This window comes from Uranotaenia lowii, chromosome 2 (assembly GCF_029784155.1).
Source record: "Uranotaenia lowii strain MFRU-FL chromosome 2, ASM2978415v1, whole genome shotgun sequence".
Taxonomy (NCBI): Eukaryota; Metazoa; Arthropoda; class Insecta; order Diptera; family Culicidae; genus Uranotaenia; species Uranotaenia lowii.
This window is the reverse complement of record NC_073692.1, coordinates 53,038,944-53,049,876: the sequence shown is the minus strand read 5'-3', so window position 1 is coordinate 53,049,876 and position 10,933 is coordinate 53,038,944. Positions and strand designations below refer to the sequence as shown.

Sequence of the window (10,933 nt, the reverse complement as noted above, 5' to 3'; positions counted from 1 at the left end):
TCTTTAACCGTTTTAAAGAGCTGTTGTGTAATTTGCAGATTTGGGAGAGTTTTTAGTAAAATTTTCATTAAAATCTCCGGTTTTTATTGAGTATTTTTATTTATTTAAACAAATACACCATAGCATCAAAAGCCCCTCTCCTCCCATTACTACCAAATTAAAATGAAAAAAAACAACGCCGGAGCCGGACAACGCCGGAAGTGGCAGATACGCCTTGATGACATTTTGTAGATGAAGAAAGTGTTAAAAATATCATTGTCTTCAGTGCTGTCCGTTCACCGGAGGGTGATGTATTTATTTTTGACTGGCGGGTGATATTTTTAAAGAAGTACAGTCTGTTCCAGCTTCTTCCGGATGGTGAAATTGCAGTCGGAAGAGTATCTTGCATTTTCGCACCAATACCTAAAACAAAAATACTTTATTAAGTAACCAACCTTTCCATCCTTGGAAGGATTCAAAAGTATTCTGAGGAATGTTTAAACTTACCGGAAGTGTGATCTGGGTTCTCCTTCTAGGATATTACAATACACCTGATAGTGCGAGAATCAGCTAGCAAGCGGCTACGGTTGATTATAATTTAGGTGTTTCTATTGAAACTTCATGCGGGGTCATATCTCATCGGTATCCTGAAATTTAATTTTATTTTTTTTATGGGGAGGTTGCAATTTTTAGATGACTTATTTATATTAAAAGATGAATTTAGATGAATATTTATATTAGAATATTTACCTTTGATAACCACCAATAGATTCGATATGTTCCGAAAAGAACCGATTTAATCTCGAACTCGATCTAGTTACGCGGAATGATAGAGTTTTGAAAACGCGTTCGTCTGCAAATTGGCAATTTTCAAGATGGCTACGATAGCAAAACCAAATTATTAAACATTTTGTGGTTAATGCTCAAGAACTACAAAAATGGTTAAAATTTGAGAAGGAAATATTCTTAAAAAATAACCATATTGGCAGTTTTCGGGCCAAAGCCATAAAATGGTTATTTTTCAACCGAAAATGTTTAAATAAAAATGAGCGTGCAGATCGTACCGATGGAGATGAATCCGCCAAATTGTTTTCAAGCGAGACAGACTCAAGAGATTGAAACTTTTTGGGCCCTTACCAAACAGTATTTGAGAAAACATAAGAAGTCTGCATATACTATCGAAATCATCGCAAAAGCCTGGAGAAAAGTGGCCAAGATCATCGAGAATCAGTCTGTGCTGCTCATTAGAGTATTCGATCAAAAATTTAATCACTGGCCTGGAAACTTTTGGAATGAATCACTGCACGCTGGGCCAAGTTTAACCATTAATGTTTGAAAAATAACCATAATGGCAGTTTAGTGGATCAAGTCGTTTTATGAGTTTTCAGCGAAAACTCATAAAATGAGATTCCACAGAGAACTTGAATAATGGTTATTTTTCAAGCATGATCGAAAAAGTAAAAATGGGTCGAAATTAAAAGAAAATATCCGTTTTTAAATAGGAATCGACTTAAATTTCATTCAATATAAGTTTATATTATGCATTATGTATTATAAACATTATTAATAAACATAGCACTACCATGTTGCATTAGCGGAAGAAAGTTTAGCCGGCGGAGGGAATGATTGTGTCGGCCACTGCTACGGATAATGCGCTGCTGCCTTTCCTTCAATGTTCAGCCTGTGGCCAGTTTTTCTTGGTGTATATTCGGAACCTCCTGATGCAGCAAACGTAGGGAGTTCCGGAACATTCTGTAATAAATTTTCGGTGGTTATTAATTTTGAGACCGTTCACAGAGATTTCCAAATTGATATGTACTTACCTAAAGACGTAACGGCAGCTGTTATAATTTCGTTGAGTAGCAAACCGACGAATTTTTGTCTGCGGCGGAACTGCTGCTGCTTCCGACCCCAGGTAACTCTCGTCTGAAAATTGAATTTGAAAGGGTGACGTTCATGATCTATCTGAACACAATTTCTATTTATTGAATTAACAGATATTACGAGAAAAATACTTACAGTTTGTATGTCAAGCAATTCAGGAGATTTTTAAGAAATTTAGTCCAACGTAGAATCACAAACAAAACAAACACTTCAGCGAATGAAAACATGGCTCTTGTTTTTTCAGTCATTTTTTTGTTGAATTTCAACCATTATCAAAGTTTTCTTCATAAACTCGGAAAATGGTTGAAATTAAACAATTCATAACGGTTGAAAAAAAATAAATTTAGCAGTTCTACTAAAAATACCATAAAATGTATGAAAAACAATCATTTATGGTTAAAAAAAAATATGAGCGTGTGTGAAAGAAAACTATAGAGAACATAAAAGATCAATGAAAATTGGATTTGCTTCTAAATTTCATTTAAACTGTTTACTTTGAATCATGCTTAATCATAAGTTTCATTATGTCCTAGGAATGGATTACTAAAGGCCACAAAATTAACATTTTTCTGAGTTGTCAAGAGCTTCAAAACGGATTCAGACTAATTTGGGGGCGTTGATTCCAAATAGGCAAGTATTTTTTTCCAGCTGTTCTTGTTTTCGTAAAACTTTGGAAAATCTTCTTCTTCTTCTTCTTTTACCAACATGGCCAAAACGTGTAAGCATCCTGGAAAATGAAAGGACTTGCATCCTTCATTTTTCTTTTCAACGTAATCTCTGTTCCATAAAAATATGCATTGCAGAGATTACTACGGCCAGGCCAACCATGTGGTAAACACCGCGAAAGATACTGGAGCAAAGGGAGGAATAAAGCGTGGAGATCCCTGCCAAACGCTTCATATGCAATGTTTGATTGATTACATAAATAAAACTATAAAGAGCATTTAGTTATAAAGAGAAAAATAGTTGTAGAATGTGAGAGCTGGATGTATCGTGAAAATAAGAAGAAAGATACATTTTGAAAACTGGAGTTATAGAGCTACATCCACTGATAAGCTGATATAATTCCCCCAGCGTAGGAGAAAAATTTTCATCGCCCAGAGCTCCTGGCGCCAACTAGCTCATCATTCCCTAAGCTTCGTTTCCCGATCATGTCATGATACCAATAGCTAAATTTCGATTTTTTCGTAAATCATTAAATTTTCATTCGACAATTCGAAAATATTTTTTATGAAGAGTTATGTAACTCTGTTAGTTAAAATTTTGTTTCAATGTATCGGATCAACTCCATTCTCATTGAAGAAGAGTGTATGATCTTTTGAAAATTTTATCCAAAGGGGAAATTAGATGAAATTTCATATGATCTAAAAAGTATTTTCTCTAATAAAATGCCAAGACTAAATCGTTTACCAGAAGATCCTTTTCTAAAGAACTGCGACTTTTTTCCTCAATAAGATAAAGAACATTTTCGCATTGAAAGTCTTTAAATCTATAACTTTTATTCATTTGCTTAAATTAATTCTTAAAAACTGTTAAACTTTAATCTAATTATAATGTGAAATAATTTTTTATATTTTAATATCTTATTAATTGGAATAGTTTTTTTTTAATATGAAGAATTGCATTTTATATGCAGGCACGTTTCAAATTTTGTACCTCAAATTCAAAGCTCAATGAATCTAGTACTTTTCAACCATCGGGACTTTTTTCACTGGGAGGAAAACATAACAAAAATTGAACACCATAGCAACTTATACTTTTGCACGCAGAAAAATAGAAGCAGGCCAAAAAGGCTTGGTAGATAATAAAATTTCTATATATTTTTCTACGAGTCATTAGAACACGTGGAGTAATTTTTGAATGCTAGCGCCCCATCACAACCAGTGTATTAATCACTTACTAAGCAGTAAAGACACGAACCTTTGGTTGATGGGAATGTGGTTGAGAGTTATATCAGTTTATCAGTGCTACATCTACTACAATAAAATTTATTAGTAGTTATAAACTCGATACGTAATAAGCAGAAGCTAAAAATGGGATGACAAAAATTCGGTTCTGCTCTAAATTTCTTTCTAATTACCTAATTTCTCGATTGCTTTATTTCATGATGCAAGGGAAAAATGTTATTGTGGAATGTATCAACAAGAAACAAATAAGCTCTCATTAGAAATAACATCACTCAAATGAAAATAAATCAAATAAATCGGAACGGGCTCACCAAGACAAGATAACGGGTTTAATTCCCAGCAAAGTTCTATCGAGTAAAACTTCGTCTATCTATATCTTGATGTTCTTTTTTGGCCGATTTCGTGGCGCTTCGTTTACCGGTAGCAAGTTTCATGAAGTGTAGTAGAGCCATCGTCCAATTTGATGAAAAATTTGATGAACAGTAGCACGTTTTGACGACATTATTTCTAATCTTCCTGTCCACATTGTGGTCCGATTATGCGTTTATCAATTTTAAAATTTCACTTCCAGAAAAAACGTGTAACGAGATACTTTTCGCGGAGCTGTCATGAACCTTTCGTAAAACTTTGGAAAATGGTGAAAAATTCATTCAACCAAATTAAGCAACTGTAGAGAATTACAAAGATTTGGAAACAAAGTTTATTTAAGTTTTAATTCAATGATGAGCTTTTCCGCATATTGCTAGTAATTTCAAATTCTGACAAAAAAAGTTCTATAAGTTTAATGATTGTTCATTCTTCCCAATTTCGCAAATCACTGCAATTTTGACATAATTTTTAAGAAATTTTCACCCAAATTGAATCTTAATTTTTTCTTAAATCATAAGTCCAATCGTTTTGAAGTCTTCAACAAAGTTCTTAAATGAATCTTAATATTTATGAATAATAATCATTATAATATTGAATACATTAACATTCTTTTCAGTGGTGTCAGGAATAGTTGTATTGTTATTTATTTAAATTACTCAAATTTGTTGAACTTATTTTTTTATAGCCAATGTACAATATTGAAGCAAAATATGAATCCTTGATTGAATGGAATATAATAAAAAAAAAATTCAAAATCTTGATGATTTGTTGTCTTATCAGTTATCAATGATCGATTTTACTAATAATCGTTCAACTTCAAAATTTTCACCCACCATATCACTTAAACCAGAACTGATAGACAAAATCTGGCAATTGATTCGAATTTAGGACGCCAAGATCTTCCAAAAACAGGTGTTAAAACAAAAGCACCAAAAAAGCTGTTCGTGATATTTGTAGTAAAAACGTAATTATTTGACAGTTGTAACAAAGAACTATTTTCTTTAACTTGAAATTTTTCCACATAATCATCAATCACTCAATCAAAAGTTTGAATATCTGAAAATTTTTACTTGTAAAAAACCTATAACTTGAGATTAAAATGGGCAAACTTTTTTCAAAATATTTTCGCTGAGAGTAAAATAAGGTTGCGAGAATTTTCCAGCACGTATCCGGGCCGGACAAATCCGGGTAATTTTATTTAAAAACCTGGTAAAATGAGGACAAATGATTTCAAAATTGATGACATAAAATCCAGGCAATATTTTTTTTTCTTTTTTTAAGACATACACCGTCTTAGCCGATTTAGGCTTTACAGACTGAATAAATGACGTGGACAACTTAAGATTAACATTTAACATCCAGTACCGTGATGGGAATCGAACCCATACCACCAGTAGACCTAGCGATTACCGTCTTATCACGCTAACCACTCGACCACCGAGACGTATCCGGTCATTTTTTTTAAATTCCAGACATTTCTCAACAAAATTCAAAAAAAAGATTGTCAAAACACATCGACAGATTTTAAATCGTATTTTCGGCTTCCAGAAACCCTTTCATGATTATTTTCATAAAACTTGCTGAATAAATTCGTTTTGGATGCATGAATAAAAAGTGTTTCATTTGCCAAATAAAGTAAATTAATCCCGACAAGATCCAGGTATCCTTTTAATGAAATTCGAGCAACCGAGCTGGGCCGGACTGTTCAAATTTTTTTATGAAAACCGGGCAATCTGGCAAACCTATAGTAGAAACACTTATTAAAAATCTTTAAATATCTATTTATTCGAAAGCTCTCAAACTGAAACCTTTCCTGATGATATCAAATCATTTACAAAAAAGTTTGACAGAATGTTTTAAGTACGTATCCAGGCCGGACTAATCCGGTCCATTTTATCTTAAAAACCTGGAAAAATCCGGACTTTTTTATTTTGAAATTGTCTACCAAATATCTGTGCAATATTCTGGCAAATTTGTTGCGAACCCAAGAATCTCTCAAACTCAACAAAATTCAAGAAAATATTTAAAACTTCCTGAGACTTTTTATGAAACTTGCTCGTTTTCTTGTTTTTTGGACGCATAATTAAAATATTTTTACTACACAATCTGCATTTTTTTAGTTTAATGTGAGAATGAGAATGAGAATAATCCCGGTTAAAATCCGGGCTTTTTCAATGAAATCCGGGCAAACGGACCGGACCGGACTTTTCATAAATGTTATAAAAATATTTGGACATACCCGGATAAAAGCGGGCAATCTGGCATTTAGAAGCATAAGGGTTATTTTGAGAAAGTTACACTTTTTTCTTTTCTGCATGCATAGTTTTTCTATATTTTTATAGTTATTTTCTGGGGTTGGCTAGTGAGTTGTATGAAGGTAGCTGTGTGTTGAGATAAAAGATCCCAATGCAACTGTCATCGTCGTCGCTTTGCGTAAGCATATTTATCTATATGTTGTTGACTTATGTACGCATCATATGCTTCATTTATTTAACTAGCCTGAAAAAATTAACTTACATTATTAAACAAGCACCCGCAAAATTGCATCCGTGGAAGACCTAAAGTACATAACAAAAATATGCTCATACGCTTATGATCTTAGTTTTGTAATGTTCTTTCACGTGGAAAATGATTTTTTTATGAAACATCAATAAGGCTGGAACAAATATCAATTTCTTCTTTTATCACTTATTGCTTGTGGCATGTCGTGGGCCACATTCTGTGGGGTATCTTGGGCTACCTTTATTTTGGTGTTTTTATACACATTAAGGGCTTAAAATACGTTATTACTATAGATATGTAAAGTTTTCCTATGCCAAATTAAGAGTTATGAGAAATGTTTTGTCCATCTATTCTGATGCGATAGAGACGAATCCAATTTATGGAATTTTGCCGAAACGTTCGCAAGCCAGGTTTTAGGAACTACTCGATCATTCACAACTTTCTTTTTTATTTCCTCATCTGAAATTGCTCTAGAATAACTAAATGAATTATAAAATTTCAGTTTTGGGTCAACTCACAAACTTTGCACGTTATTTGATCAATTTGGATTTGGTGGCCCACGTTTCCCCACAGTTTTTCAAAATCCCAAAAATAAAAATAGTTTTTTTTTAAACTGTCTGAACTCAGGAAATAAATGTATTAAAAAATAATTAAAAAATGCTTAATGATACCTTAAAAATGTAGAAAACCTTTACATTTATTTTATTCTTTTTATCTTGTATAATGAAGAAGTTATGAAACAAAAAAAAAGTTGCCCATGATACCCAACTCTTTTCTGGCATTAGACTAAACGCAACAAAAGTGGTTTGAAGGTTTTTTTTTTAGTCCAATGCAAAAAATTGACAGTAACTAGCTGCCTCACTGTGCTTTGCTACACATTTCAATATTATAAGAAAATTTAAGAAAACTATTTCAATTTTGATTTCTTATGGGTAGGAGAATGAGGATACTTGATCCCTGGGGATACTTGATAACTTAGCTATGTCTCGAAACTGGAATAACTTACAATGATCAAATGTTCTAAAAAATGTGCTAAATGGAGCAATACAACTATGCTATAAGCACAAAAATTTTAAACAAAATAATTTTTTGAGTTATTGAACTTTGTTTGAAAAATTTCACAAAATGCGACTTGAAGATCTTTTTTATCACTTTCAAATGTTTCTGACATGAAGTTTAGAGTTTAGAGTTTAATATGAACTTCATAATACCATATTTTCAAATTAATGGTAAACTCTCAACATTTTTCAAATAAAGTTTCCTACAATGGTCATTATGGGTTCAATTTATCCCTAGAGTTCAAAAAGGTTTTTTTGTTTCTTTTAAATAGATCGTGATCATTTCTGGTTGCAAGATTACGATTTTTTATCCAATAACTGATATTTATACAACAATTGTCTGGCAAAAAGGGCTAAGAAAGATGATTTTCTCTTTAATTCATAAAATAGCGCCTTAAAGTATGCAATGACAAAAGGGTTAAGGCATAGTTTGGAATTTTCTTCTTCTGACATTTATAAATTGTGAAATGAGAAAAAACATGACCAAAATAGTCAACTGAAACTTTATTGAGAAATTTTGTTTGATTTTTTTTCTAAGGACCAGGGCCCCCGGAATGAAGGGTCAGTCTCCTTCAATAAAGGATCAAGTCTCCCTTAACTTCAAACAAAGCGCTATTTTTTTTACTTCCACGAAAATGCTTCTAGTTTTTCTGCAGGTTCATGTATCGTTCTAACTTTTGAACCATCATAACTTGAGATTACACGCTGTCAGAAAATTTAAAAGACGGCGAGTTGCTAATTTTTTCAAGTATCCCCATTCCCCCTTATAATTTCAAATCAATTTTCAACATAATTAAGAGTCAACAACTTTTAAATGAGGGTTTCAGTTGGAGTTTCGAATTGCAATAAAAAAAAAGACTTTGTAGTTATGGTTTACTGAGACTTGATTTCTAAATTTTTTTTTAAGATTTGAAATTTTTACTCTGTTTAAAAGCTTCATAAGTTTTTTTATTAACTATGACAAAATATATGTTTTACTTGTATAGATTCTCCACCCTCTTCCTTTTCCAAAATGAGAAGGGCTCAACAACTACCATAAAAACATCTAAATAAATTTATTCCACATTCGGCTTCATTTGTGGGATAAGTTAGATAAGAAAAATATTCGTAAGCAATCAATCTTTCATATAAAATTTAGACTATTTTGCTTTATAAGATCCTGATTAATACCTTAAAATGCCCTTTTTTTGGTAACTTAAGAAGTTAAAACCTTCTCAAAGACTAAATTATATTTAGAAAAGCTCTCGGGTTGATCAAAATTTGGGGTAGTCCCTTATTCCTTCTTATATCCCCAGAGGAAGGATGGAGGGGTCTCAAATAATCATTGAACCATTTCTCATTCCACATGCAGTGTTCCGAAAATCACTCGGAAGAAACGCTTATGATAGGTTTCTAGTTGGAAAAATTCAAAGCCGAATGCTGCTGCCTGTAGTTCCCTAGAGAGTCGGCTAGCGGCAATGCGAAGTGGTCCACATGGTTTTCCATGCCAAATATGGTTCCATTTGCTTGATGAGTTCTCAAAAGATGGATAAAATTGAAAGGGAGCCTCTTCCCTTTCCCTATCTCGCCACAAAAAGGAGGGAGATGTACCAAATATCAATGGAAACCTTTTTCGTACTCAAAAAATCTTCCATGCCAAATTTGGTAACATTTGCTTAAATAATTCTCGAGTTCTGCAACATGAAATTGTCTGAAAGCCCCACTCCTCCCTTATTATCTTCCAAATGCAAAATGGGTAAAATCTCCATCTTCCCTCCTGTAAGATATAAGAGAAGGAATCATGGCAAATGTTTGATAAAGTCACCACTATTTGCCAGCATTGTTAGATCTGTCATGTTTGATATCTTCCTCGCTTGAATCATCTCCCTCTCTCCAATGGGCATTCAATGGGGTTTTGAACCAATATGAGACCTATTTTATGTGATTTTCTTCGAGAAACCTAATAAAAGCTATTTGCCGCACGCATCGGAAAATGGAGTTATGACTGGTTTCACTCAATTTCCTACATTTTTCAAATAGTTCAGAATAAGCATATTCGGACTTGAAAATTTTGAACCAGGTGAGACTTTTGTTATTTGGTACTTTCGAAGGAATCGAATGAAGGCTGTTTGAGTCACCGCACGCATCGTAAAATGGAGTAATGGCTGTTTTTACCCTCAATTCTCCTACATCTTACAAATAATTCAGAAAAATCATGTTTGTACTTGAATTTTTGTCACCAAATGAATGTGATTTATTTTTTTGAAAAATCGAATGAATCGATGCTTGCGATGGCTCATGTAGCCTTTATTTAATTTCTCGAAAATAACTTTTTTTTTGGAAATTTATTTTATTTTTCTGAAATAATTGAAAAGTGTAGGAGAATAGTGGATAAAATCAGTCATAACTTCATTTTCACAAGCGTGCGTTGGCTCAAGTAGTCTTAATTTGATTCATCGGAAAAAAAAAATAACACAGGAAAGGTCTATTTTTGTTTTAAATTATTTAGTAGAAATCATTTTTTTTCTGGATTGTATACAAAATTAGAAGATTAGGGGTTAAAAAGGCCAAATATCTCTGTTTGTAAGCTTGCGTGGTGTCTGAAACTATGTCCAATCGTTTCTCTAGACATTTTTACTAAAGGAAAGTATATTTTCATGAATTTGGTTTATGTAAAAGGGAAGATATTAAATTTCTTCGTGGTTTATACACTTTTTCCCGATTGTTCAACGGAAGAAAGGAGTGTTACCCAGTCATGTAAAATATTTTTAGGAGCCCCCCTCCCTCTTCCTATTTTTCCACTGAGAAGGTAAAGGGATACCAAAGATTCAGGAAAACATTTATAGTACCCTAATACCATCTCATGTAAAAAATTGTATGGAAGCCCCCTCCTACTCTCCTTTTCCCCCCATTAGAAGAAAGGAGGGGTTCCAAATAATCATAAAAAAATTTATCGTACCCAAATATCTTCCTATGCCAATTTTTTCCATTTGTTCGATAAGTTCTTCAATTGTAAGGGAGCTCCCCTCGCCCCTTCCTATCTCCCTACTGGGAGGAGGATAATTCTCAAATAATCATAGAATTATTTCTCTTACACAAATAATCTCCCATGTCAAATTGGATACCATATTTTTATTTTAATAAACTTACCTCACCTTCTGGATAAATTCAATTTAGAGTCATGCAAAACTGTGGAAAAAGGATTTTCGGATAGTTTTGTCATAAAATAAAATTAACTGATTGTCATGTAAAATT

At 32.8% G+C, this 10,933-nt stretch overlaps 1 long non-coding RNA gene across 1 annotated transcript; it reads right to left on the bottom strand.

Moving 5' to 3' along the window:
- Window positions 1-217: 217 nt before the first annotated feature.
- LOC129750159 (uncharacterized) lies at window positions 218-883 on the bottom strand. Its single transcript, XR_008738314.1, has 3 exons — window positions 730-883; window positions 487-626; window positions 218-402 (listed from the first exon to the last, which is right to left on the bottom strand). It is a non-coding gene; the product is annotated as an uncharacterized LOC129750159 (long non-coding RNA).
- Window positions 884-10,933: the final 10,050 nt, after the last annotated feature.